The sequence below is a fragment of the Saimiri boliviensis genome, chromosome 14 (assembly GCF_048565385.1).
Source record: "Saimiri boliviensis isolate mSaiBol1 chromosome 14, mSaiBol1.pri, whole genome shotgun sequence".
NCBI classification, from domain to species: Eukaryota; Metazoa; Chordata; class Mammalia; order Primates; family Cebidae; genus Saimiri; species Saimiri boliviensis.
In genome coordinates this window covers 92045814-92057381 of record NC_133462.1, presented here as the reverse complement: position 1 = coordinate 92057381, position 11568 = coordinate 92045814, and the positions used below count along the sequence as shown (strand labels likewise).

Sequence of the window (11568 nt, the reverse complement as noted above, 5' to 3'; positions counted from 1 at the left end):
TTGATGTAACTCCTACATCAACATATTAAGAAAAAAATTATCACCTCAATGGATGTAGAGAAAACATTTCATAAAATTCAATACTGATTCATGAAATTTAAAAAATATTAGCCAACTGGGACAAAAATTTCCTGACCTTGATAAAGGTCACACCCACATCACACCGCAAACATCATACTCGATGGCTAAATGACAGAAGCAGTCCCTTACAAAACTTAGAACCGATAAAGATTCCCACCATCATTACTTCTATTCAACATGGTACTAGAGACCCTAGCTAGAAGAGTATGACAAGAAAAATCAGTACGAGGAATTAGAATTGAAAAGAAAGAGACAGAAGGTTATAACAGGAGATAATATGATAATCTACATGGAATATTCAAGAGGATCCACAAAGTATTGGACTTAATGAAAGAGTCTGGTTTGTTATATATCTCATTAATAGTAAAAACCCATACAGGTCAAGCGCTATCAATCAGAAAATACAAATTTTAAAAAGAACAATCCATTTATAGTAACAAAAATAGCCCTAAAGTACCTAAAAAGAATTCCAACAAAATGTGTTAATGTGTTTATGGAGAATGTAAACATCTACCGAAAGGCAATAAAGAAAACATAAACGAATCAAGAACTATAATATGTTCATATATGAGAAGACCAATTTTCTTTCAGGCCAAAACCAAATATTTTTAAAGATGTAAATTATCGGCCGGGCATGGTGGCTCATGCCTATAATCCCAACTTTGGGAGGTTGAGGCTGGCTGATCATGAGGTCAGGAGATCAAGACCATCCTGGCTAACACGGTGAAACCTCATCTCTACTAAAAATACAACAATAAAAAAAAATTAGCTGGACATGGTGGCACTGCCTGTAGTCCCAGCTGCTCAGGAGGCTGAGGCAGGAGAATCACTTGAACCCAGGAGGCAGAGGTTGCAGTGAGCCGAGATCACACCACTGCACTCCAGTCTGGGCCACAGAGTGAGACTTTGTGTCAAAAAAAAAAAAAGAAAAGAAAAAAGAAAGACGTAAATTATCCTTATATTAATCTAAAAATCCAGGCAATTCCAACCAAATATTAATATATATATATTAATTTTAATATGTATTAACCATATATGTATTTTTTGGGGCAGAACTTGACAAGCTAGTCATAAGAGCCAAGAATAATAAGATAAGGCAGGGGACAATTTATGCTATTAGATACTACGATTTATAAAGTGAGTTCAACGTTGTGGAATTTAGTTCAGAGACAGATAACACGAACAGGAGAACTTGGTATGCCAGAGGAAGCATCACACATCAGTGAGGATACGATAGACCATTCAATAAACAATACAAAAACAACCGGCTACTTCTATGCTAAAAATAAAAAAGGAGACTCATATCTTTTCCCAGTCACAAAAATAACCTCCAGTTAGGTTACAGTCTTAAATACAAAAAGCAATGTGTTAAAATTATTAGAGAAAGATATAAGGAGGTACGTTTATGAAAGGAGTAGGCAAGGATTTTTTTGCATGATATTAAAGTTATAAAGCATTGCAGGAAAATAGGTATTACTGCTGGGTGAGCAAACAACAATATAAACGCAGATTAGGGGAAGATATTTGAACTGAACACAACTGCAGAGAAAAGTTCAAATTAGAAAGTTAGGGCCTGGGCATGGTGGTTCACGCCTGTAATCCCAGCACTTTGGGAGGCTGAGAAGGGTGGATCATGAGGTCAGACGTTCAAGACCAGCCTGACCAACATGGTGAAACCACGTCTCTACTAAAAATAAAAAAAATAAAAAAAAAATAGACAGGTGTGGTGGCACGTGCCTGTAATCCCAGCTACTCAGGAGACTGAGGCAAGAGAATCACTTGAACCTGGGAGGTGGAGGTTGCAGTGAGCCAAGATGGCACCACTATACTCTAGCCTGGGTGACAGAGTAAGAGTTCATCTCAAAAAATAAATAAATAAAATAAAATGAAATCAGAAAGTTAGAAGACCTGCCTTGCCTGCCAGGTTGACTCTTGGCTAGCATGTGACAACTTGGATTTCAGGAAGGTTCCCACCTTTCCCAGAACCGATAAGAGTGACTCGCTGTGCCTAAACGATTTGTACAAATAGCATGGTTTATGCTGAACACCTGCTTTCCTTCTGAGAATCTGGAATTTTGGTACAGGAGAGGCAGAGGCTGCCTGCATGAGCAGCCCCAACAAACACCTTGGTCCCTAAGTCTCTAACGAGCTTTCCTCGTGGCGACACTTCACACCTGCTGTCACAACGTGGTGCTGGGGAGATGAAGTGCACCCTGTGTAACTGCAGAGACTCTTGGAAGCGCACACATTGTTTCCTCTGGACTCCACCCTCTGTGTCTTTCCCCCTAGCTAATTTTGCTTTGTATCTTTTTAGTGTAATAAATCTTTGCTGTAGTAGAACTATAGGCTGAGCCTCTTGAGCCTCCTAGTGAGTCACTGAGCCTAGAAGTAGTCTTGGGAACCCCCAACACGCTAACAAAAGATTTGCATTCAAACATCCTAAAATTAAATTACAATAATGAACATGAAAAAGACAAGTAATACAATGAGAAAAAAAATAGGCAAAGAAAATGAATAGGCAATTCTTAAAAGGGAAAAATCCCATGGTCAATAAAACTATAAAAAGATGGCTGGGCGTGGTGGCTCACGCCTGTAATCCCAGCACTTTGGGAGGCCGAGACAGGTGGATCACCTGAGGTCAGGAGTTCAAGACCAGCCTGACCAACCAACATGGTAATACCCTGTCTGTACTAAACGTACAAAATTAGCTGGGTGTGGTGGCGTATGCCTGTAATGCCAGCTATTCGGGAGGCTGAGGCAGGAGAACTGCTTGAACCAGAGATGTGGAGGTTGCAGTAAGCCAAGATCACGCCATTGCACTCCAGCCTGGGCAACAAGAACAAAACTCCATCTCAAAAAAAAAAAAAAAAAAAAAAAAAAACTACGAAAAGATGTTCCATCTCAAAACAAAAAATATCCTTTTATCCTCCTCTGAGGATGGCAGGATTTTAGAATCTGAACACATAGAATGGTAGTGACATTTGTAGAGAATCCACTTTGGAGAACGAACCAGCCCCCTCTAGGTAAGCGGAAGACCACGTGTGCATCCTGTGAACCAGCACGCTGCATCAGCGAGGCAGGCGTGCAGAGTTATTTGCACAAGTTTATGACAGCAGGGCTTGTAACCGTGCAACGCTGGACGCAACCTCAGTGTCCATCAACAGAAGAGAAGCGAAGTCAACCACGGCATGCTCACTCACTAGAAAGTTATACGACAGTTCAAATAAACCAAATGGATAGATAAATCTTGGAACTGTCAGTTCTCAATTGATATGTGGAGCATATTACCATGATGAGTAATTTTCAGACATGCAAAATATACAGTATTGTATTTTACTATTACATAATACCATGATATACAAAGATATGTAGGTACTCACAAAAGTCCATATGAGGCTAATTTCGGTTATCTCTACAGAAAAAGAAAGTGCAATGGGATGGAAAGAAGAGGGAAATAAGAAGCCTTTGACGGTAATGTTTCCCTTACATTAAAAAAACACATCTGATGCCTGGCGTGGTGGCTCACACCTGTAATCCCAGCACCTTGGGAGGCTGAGGCAGACCACAAGGTCAAGAGATGGATATCATCCTGGCCAACAGAGTAAAACTCTGTCTCTAATACAAATACAAAAATCAGCTAAGTATGTTACGTAGTGATTCATGCCTGTAGTCCCAGATACTTAGGAGGCTGAGGCAAGAGAATCGCTTGAACCCAGGAAGCAGAGGTTGCAGTGAGCCAAGAACATACCACTTACACTCCAGCCTGGCGGCAGAGCAAGACTCCACCTCAAAAACAAAACAAAACGAAAAACATCTGAAGCAAATATGTCAACATACTAAATATGCCAGAAAGCAACATGGGTCATGTTAGAGTATTTTCTATAGATTTCAATCTTTCAAATATGTTTCATAATTTTTAAAATGTGAAAGATATTTGAAGGATAATTTTTCTAACAGATATTAAGTGCGAAAATAGGATTTCTTCTGTCTCGTGATAAAACAAATTACAGATATTCTAGATAAGGTTGCCTTCAGATCAAATGTTAATATTATTCTAACTTGTCCTGTTCAAACTCCAAAACCAAGCAACGGTTCCCAGATCAGTTCTGCACATTCAGTATCCAAAATAAATTGTATTAGCCGGGCACGGCAACTCACACCTGTAATCCCAGCACTTTGGGAGGTCAACACAGGTGGATCACTGTAGCTCAGGAGTTCAAAACCAGCCTGGACATCATGGTGAAACCCTGTCTCTACTAAAAATACAAAAATGAGCCAGGCATGGTGGTGGGCACCTGTGGTCCCAGCTGCTACGGAGGCTGAGGCAGGAAAATGACTTGAACCCAGGAAGTAGAGGTTGCAGTGAGCCAAGATCACACCACTGCACTCCAGTCTGAGCAACAAGACAAGACTCCGTCTCAAAAAAAAATTATATTAAATTATATAGTATATATAATAATGTAAATAAATTATATATAATTTAATTATAACTTGCACAAACCAGGAAGCCAACACGTCATTGTTGCGAAACAGGAATTCTATTTGGCCATTTAAACTCCACCTGTGTTACAGACAAGCTGCCACACTCCCTCCTCTGACACTGCCTCCCTGCCCCCTGCCTTACTCAGCTAAAGCAAAATCACTTCCTTTGTTCTCATTTCAAACCTCTCTTTAAAAGGTAACCTTCAGGAGTTTCGCCAGAGATATAAAATCTCCATGAAGGCTTCTTCGATAAACAAGAAAATAGAACATGTGAGTATATTCATGTCCCAGTGACGGTTTCCACTTGGAGGTACAGACTGATTTACCCTTGATTTCCCTGATCTATCATTTAGTGTCTAGTTCCATAGGAGAATATATATGTCAGAGATATTGGCAAATAAATGGAAAAGAAGAAAAGCTCAAATCAAGTTCAGTTTAAACTACTGTGGTGCATAATCACGTGTTAGCTCAAAGAGAGCTTTTATGAGGTTTAACCATAAAAGCAACAAAGTGTTATCTGAGCCTAGATCCCTGCTGTGAAGAGCACATGAGCATTTCAAGCTCATTACGATTTAGTTCTTGGCAGCAACAACATTCATCACGGCAGAGCATGCGAAAGCAAGAGAGCGTCTGTGACCAGGCCAGGGTGGGTGGATCACGAGGTCAAGAGATCGAGACCATCCTGACCAACATGGTGAAATCTCGTCTCTACTAAAAATACAAAAATTAGCTGGGCACGGTGGTGTGTGCCTGTAGTCCCAGCTACTCAGGAGGCTGAGGCGGAAGAATTGCCTGAACCCAGGAGGTGGCGGTTGCGGTGAGCCAAGATCGTGCCACTGCACTCCAGCCTGGGTAACAAGAGCAAAACTCCATCTCAAAAATAATAGTAATAATAATTAGTGGATTTGGTGAGTATTGTTCCCAAGTTCAGGAAACAGTCAGAGTTCAGTCTCTGGCCGAACCTACATATCTTCATACAGGACAAGCTGTTTGAGGACAGTTATGGAAGCCGAATGCAAATCTGGAGGCAGCTGAGAAGTCTAGAAGGTAAGCGTGCCTTCTCCCAGGCAGACGGAGGAGTGCCAGGGCCCTCAGAGATTCCGAGCTGAACGCTGAACGCTGGTTCTCAGACCTCTGACGGCAGCTCCCTGCGAAAAGGCCTCCGCTGCCAAGAAAGAATTCCAGCGAATACTGCTGAAGTTCCCGACTAGGTCACAGTGTCTTCATCAACGTGCTCAGTTATTTGGGGGTATAAAAGTATACTACTGGCATTTTTATCACAGGGAGGAGAAGAAAGCAATGCATCTTAGCCGTACGCCTCAGACTCACCCCGGCTGTGGAACATAATGAAGCCATTTGAATGTGCTCGGCAGCGCTGCGCTGCTGGTGGTGTGACTAATAGCGGGTTTTTCCCTTATTTTCCCTTATCACCCAGTGAGACTGAGGACTGGAACCAGGGCTAACGTCGGCTCTGCTGAGCTGAGGGCATCTGCTGCCACATCTCCCTGCAGAGAAGTTCAGAACGGTACACAGAGCCAAAGGAAAAAAACGGCCAGGATTTCTGCAGAATGTCACCGTTAAGTAATGGTTGAGGCCAAGAGGCTCCTCTCTCTGTCCTCGCTTCTCCAAACAGATGACTTAACTGCTCTGGGGCAAGTCTGCTTTCTAGTTTGAGAGATGGCTGATATTTCTTCAAATGTCACTTTCTTTTTTTGTTGTTGTTGTTGTGAGACACAGTCTCGCTCTGTCGCCAGGCTGGAGCGCAGTGGCGCAATCTCGGGACAGTGCAACCTCCACCTCCCGGATTCAAGCGATTCTCTTGCCTCAGCCTGTGGCGTAGCTGGGACTTCAAACGCACACCACCATGCCAGGCTAATTTTTGTATTTTTGGGAGAGCCGGGGTTTTACTGTGTGGGCCAGGATGGTCTCAATCTCCTAACCTTGTGATCCACGCGCCTTGGCTTCCCAAAGCGCTGGGATTACAGGCATGAGCCACCGCGCCCGGCAACATGTCATTCACAGTGATTTTCATGTGAAACCCCAAATCTAGTGTCCAGCCTTTGGGACCCTGCAAGTCCCTCTACACGCCTCAGGCCCGCTTCCTCTGACTCCCATGAACAAGCTCGCTCCAGTGATAGCCCAGAGCTGCCACACCACCGTGCCCTGCTTCTCAGGCAGAATGTCAGCCTCTTCTCTTTGTTGGCACGTCCTGCCTCAAACATTCACTGACTTTCTATTCCTCCAAGCAACTCAAATTTTAATTTTTTTTTTTTTTTTTTTTTGAGACGCAGTCTCACTCTGTTACCCAGGCCGGAGTGCACTGATGCAATCTCAGCCCACTGCCACCTCCCCCGTCCAGGTTCAAGCGATTCTCCTGCCTCAGCCTCTTGAGTAGCTGGGATTACAGGCATGCAGCACCACGTCCAACCAAGTTTTTGTTTTGTTTTGTTTTTAGTAGAGACAGGGTTTCGCCGTGTTAGGCTGGTCCCAAACTCCTGACTGCAAGTGATCCAACCGCCTCAGCCTCCCAAAGTGCTGCGATTACAGGCACGAGCCACCACACCTGGCCAAAATTTTAAGAGTTAAAAAAAAAAATCCTAGGCAGCCACAGAGGCAGGCACTGTTAATAACCAGAAAAAAAAAAAATTGATTCACACTCTGAACAGTCTGCCTGCATCTTTACTCTCTGTCCCCTCCACACTTAGTCTACAGCAGTGTCAATGTGGTGACGTGTTGCTTTTTAAAGTGAGTGAGTGTGTGTGTGTGTGTGTGTGTGTGTGTGTGTTCTGCCCTTACAAGCATGCCTTTCAGGGCCCATCTATATAGATTACAATGTGTCCAAAGAAGCCAGCACACAGCCCTGCATACACTGCAATTCCTTTGTCTTCTAACCATAGAAAAGGGCCCAAACTTTTGTCTGAGGAGAACTTGAAATTCATGACATATAACAACTTTCTGTCATGGGCATCAATCAGAATGAATTCCTCAATGACTATGGGAGTAGTCGTGTGGGTGTCTGTCTGTCTGTCTCCCTACCAGAATATAAACCAGCCAGAGTCCTGGGCAGAGTCCTGGAGACCCACTGTGGGACCAGGTGTCAACCTTTCATTGCTGATTTGTGGGGTCCCAGAGAGCCTAGAGGCAGGGCCTGGGTGGTGGGGAGACTGGGGCGCACAGCGAGCTGCAGCTCTTGACCAACACGTGTGGCTGTGTCTCAGTGTTTAACAGGTGGTGTGGCCATCTGTAAGCACACCAGCTACACAGTCCCCTTGCTGTCGATGCTGTTGAAGATGAGGATGATGAAGACAACAGCTTCCATCATCCCCACACAGACCCATGATTTGGAAGAGCAGAGCCTTCGCTCAGGTGGCATCTAAGGAATCTGGGCTAACACCTAAAAAGTGGAACTTTACGGAAGGGGTTCTTTTCAGGAATGACATTTGAAGAGGCAGAAACCCCAAGGCTGTATTTTTAAGACCTTTATTTGGCTGTGAGTGGATTAGTTCATCCAGAAAGCCACACAAACTTACTCTGCAAACCTTCCAACCTACCCGCCTTCCTTCCCCTCCTTCCTCCCTCCTCTCTTTCTCTTCTTCTTTCCTGACAGAATCTCACTCTGTCACCCAGGCTGGAGTGCAATGGTGTGATCTCGACTCACTGCAACCTCTGTCACCCAGGCTGGAGTGCAGTGGTGCAACCTAGGCTCACTGCAGCCTCCACCTCCCGGGTTCAAGTGATTCTAGTGCCTCAGCGTCTCAAGTAGTTGGGATTACAGGTGCCCGCCACCATGGCCAGCCAATTTTTGTTATTTTTTTAGTAGAGATGGGTCTTACCATGTTGGTCAGTCTGGTCTTGAACTCCTGACCTCAGGTGATCGGCCTGCCTTGGCCTCCCAAAATGCTGGGATTACAGGTGTGACCACCGTACCCAGCCAAATAACAATATTCTTTTTTTTTTTTTAAGACAGGGTCTTGCTCTGTTGTCCAGGCTGGAGTGTAGTAGTGCAATCAATCATGGCTCACCATGGCCTCAACCTCCTGGGCTCAAGCGATCCTCCCACCTCAGCCTCCCAAGTAGCTGGGACTACAGACACACGTCACCATGCCTGGTTAATTTTTATTTATGTATTTAGTAGAGATGAAGTCTCACTATGTTGCCCAGGCTGGCTTTGAACTCCCAAGCTCAAGCACCTTGGCCTCCCAAAGTGCTGGGATTACAGGCGTGAGCCCCTGCACCCAGCTACAATATTCTTATTTACCCAGAAACCTGCAGATTCCCTGGATTAATCCAAACAAATGTACTCTGTACAAAAGACAGCGTTGCCAGCCAAGAATGGAAGGAAATGTGTTTGTTTCCAAAAAGCTTAAAGTAGTCAACTGGGAAGTCCCATACAGGCTTTTCTGCAGTGATGCCCATAGGCCCGGGGCCCCAGCTGTGGCATCGCCATCCGCCAGGGTACAGTTGTGCTCGGTCAGGGAAGCAGGCCTCACCACGCTGGGTGATCACAGGCACCATCGCCCACCCACGGCTTCCTGGGTCTGGAGGGACACGTTCCCCTGCTACAAAAACTCCATCCGGATGCTTCCAGGAGCCAACAGGGCCTTGAAACGGTGGCAAGAGGGCAGACTGCTAACACCAAAATCAGATTATGCCGTTCGTCCAGAGAGAAGGGAGGCTGAACAGTCACATCTGCTCAAAGTGGGAGTCGAAAGATGGACTTTAGAGGTGCCTGCTATGAGACAGAGCTGTAGGTTACATCTGTCTAGCCCTCATTTGGCAAAGGACACACCACCAGGGCAATGGGCAGGAACAGGAGGAAGGAAGAAGGGAAGGAGGAGAAAGAGGGAGCAGAGGAGGGAGGGAGCTGTGGCTTAAGATGCCACAGTCGGCCAGGTGAGGTGGCTCACGCCTGTAATCCCAGCACTTTGGGAGGCCAAGGCAGGCGGATCACGAGGTCAGGAGTTCTGAGATCAGCCTGGCTAACATGGTGAAACCCCATCTCTACTAAAAACAGAAAAGTTAGTTGGGCATAGTGGCACATGCCTGTAATCCCAGCTACTCGGGAGGCTGAGGCTGGAGAATCACCTGAATCTGGGAGGTGGAGGCTGCAGTGAGCTGAGATGGCGCCACTGCACTCCAGCCTGGGCAACAGAGAGAGATTCTGTCTCAAAAAAAAAAAAAAAAAACTACACTACTGCACTAGCGATGCAGCATCCACAAGCAGCTGACAGTGGCAGCGGTGTTTTGGGAAGGCGATAAGCTTTAACTACTCAAAAACCTTTCCAAATGACGAGCCGGCATTTCACTCTCATGTCTTAAAATTGCACACACGGTTCCTGCTTAGCACACTGCCTTATTTCAGGAGCTTTACACGCTACTCCAGCTTTCTGCGGACCATTCCTTTCTATCTATATTCCAAACCCTCCCTCCCTCCCTCCCTCCCCTCCCTCCCTCCATTTCTCTCTTTCTTTCTCTTCTCTCTTTCCAGAGCCTCTGTCACCCAAGCTCGAGGGCAGTGGCGTGATCATAGCTCCCTGCAATCTCAAACTCCCGGGCTCAAGCGATCCTCCCACCTCAGCCTCTGGAGTAGCAGGACTAAAGGTGAGTGCCAGGATGCCTGGCAAATATTTTTTTTTTTTTTTTTTTTTTTTTTAGAAATAGGATCTTGCTGTGTTGCCCAGACTGGTCTAGAACTCCCGGCCTCAAGCCATCCTCCTGCCTCAGCCTCCCAAAGCACAGGGATTACAAGCACGGCCCACCACACCCAACCCATATTTCTTAACAGAAATTAGAAAGCAAGTATCATTGAACTGACAAACGTTTCCACTTTGAATGACAAAGGACACCTACCTTTAATTAACCATGGCCTTTAATGTAAAACAAAGCAAGAGAGTAATGGCCTAATTTATAAAAATCTAACATATTCCAATGTTTTCCTGAACACATCTACTCTGCAAAGGAAGGTGAGCGGAGCCCTTCCACAAGGAAGTGAGAGGCGGAGGGGGGCCGGAGGGACAGTGGCACCCGGCAGGAGGGTGGGGAAGCAGGTCTCTCCCCCAGACTCAGCCTTCTGAGAGACACGGGGGGCGGGGCCACAGTGACCCCCTGCAGAGCCAGCCTGTGCACCACCCGGCGTCCCGCAGATCCGCTAATGGGCCCGCCGTCGCTGGTGGAGGGCAGGTCCTTTTAACACAACGGGCTTTTATTCTCCTAGAAACACTTAATAGCAGGCTGGTGTTGCCAGGCCTGGAAAAGGAGCCCCCCGCTGAGCTATGCAAGTCAAAGGCTTTCAGTCCAACCAAGGAAATGCACAGCTGAGTCCATCAGCGCCCTTCTCCTGGCGTTCCTCTTTGAAAGCCGCTGGCAGAAGACCTTCCCACCTGCAGACCGGAGCACCCCATGAAGGAGGCCAAACGGCCGCCCGTCTCCAGCCCAGACCTCCCCACGCTAACCCAGGAGACGCTGCTGTCTCACCAGCTCACCACGCTGGGAGGGTTCTCCTGCCCGGTCCTGTAGCGGCCCCTCCCAGCAGGCAGAAGCAGGAGGGGCGGCCAGAGGCCACGGAGACCTGGGAGACCCAGCTCCATGAGTGCTCAACAAGGCGAGCACAGCACCCACGCTCGCCTGGGGCCGAGCCCCGCCAAACCCCACAGGTGTGCGACGTGTGAGGGCAAGGTACAAGTGTGGGTACCACCCAGGCCGGCAGGGGTGCGTCAGATACGTAGTACTGGCTATTTACTTAAAAGTATCAAACAAGGGTCCAACAACCAGAAGGTTCAGAATTCCCTCCACTGAGAACAGGACAGGGTAGCGAAATGCTATTTCTTTTTCTTTTTTTTTTTAAGAGGGAGTCTTGCTCTAAAGTCCAGGCTGGAGTGCAGTGGTGTGATCTCAGCTCACTGCAACCTCCACTTCCCAGGTTCAAGCAATTCTCCTGCCTCAGCCTCCCAAGTAGCTGGGATTACAGGTACCCAACACCACGTCTAGCTAGTTTTTTGTATTTTT

General features: G+C 46.3%; 1 protein-coding gene across 1 annotated transcript in view; it reads right to left on the bottom strand.

Moving 5' to 3' along the window:
• The window catches only part of KIF26B (kinesin family member 26B), a 526146-nt gene that overhangs the window by 435866 nt on the left and 78712 nt on the right, over nucleotides 1-11568 (bottom strand). The window lies entirely within an intron of this gene.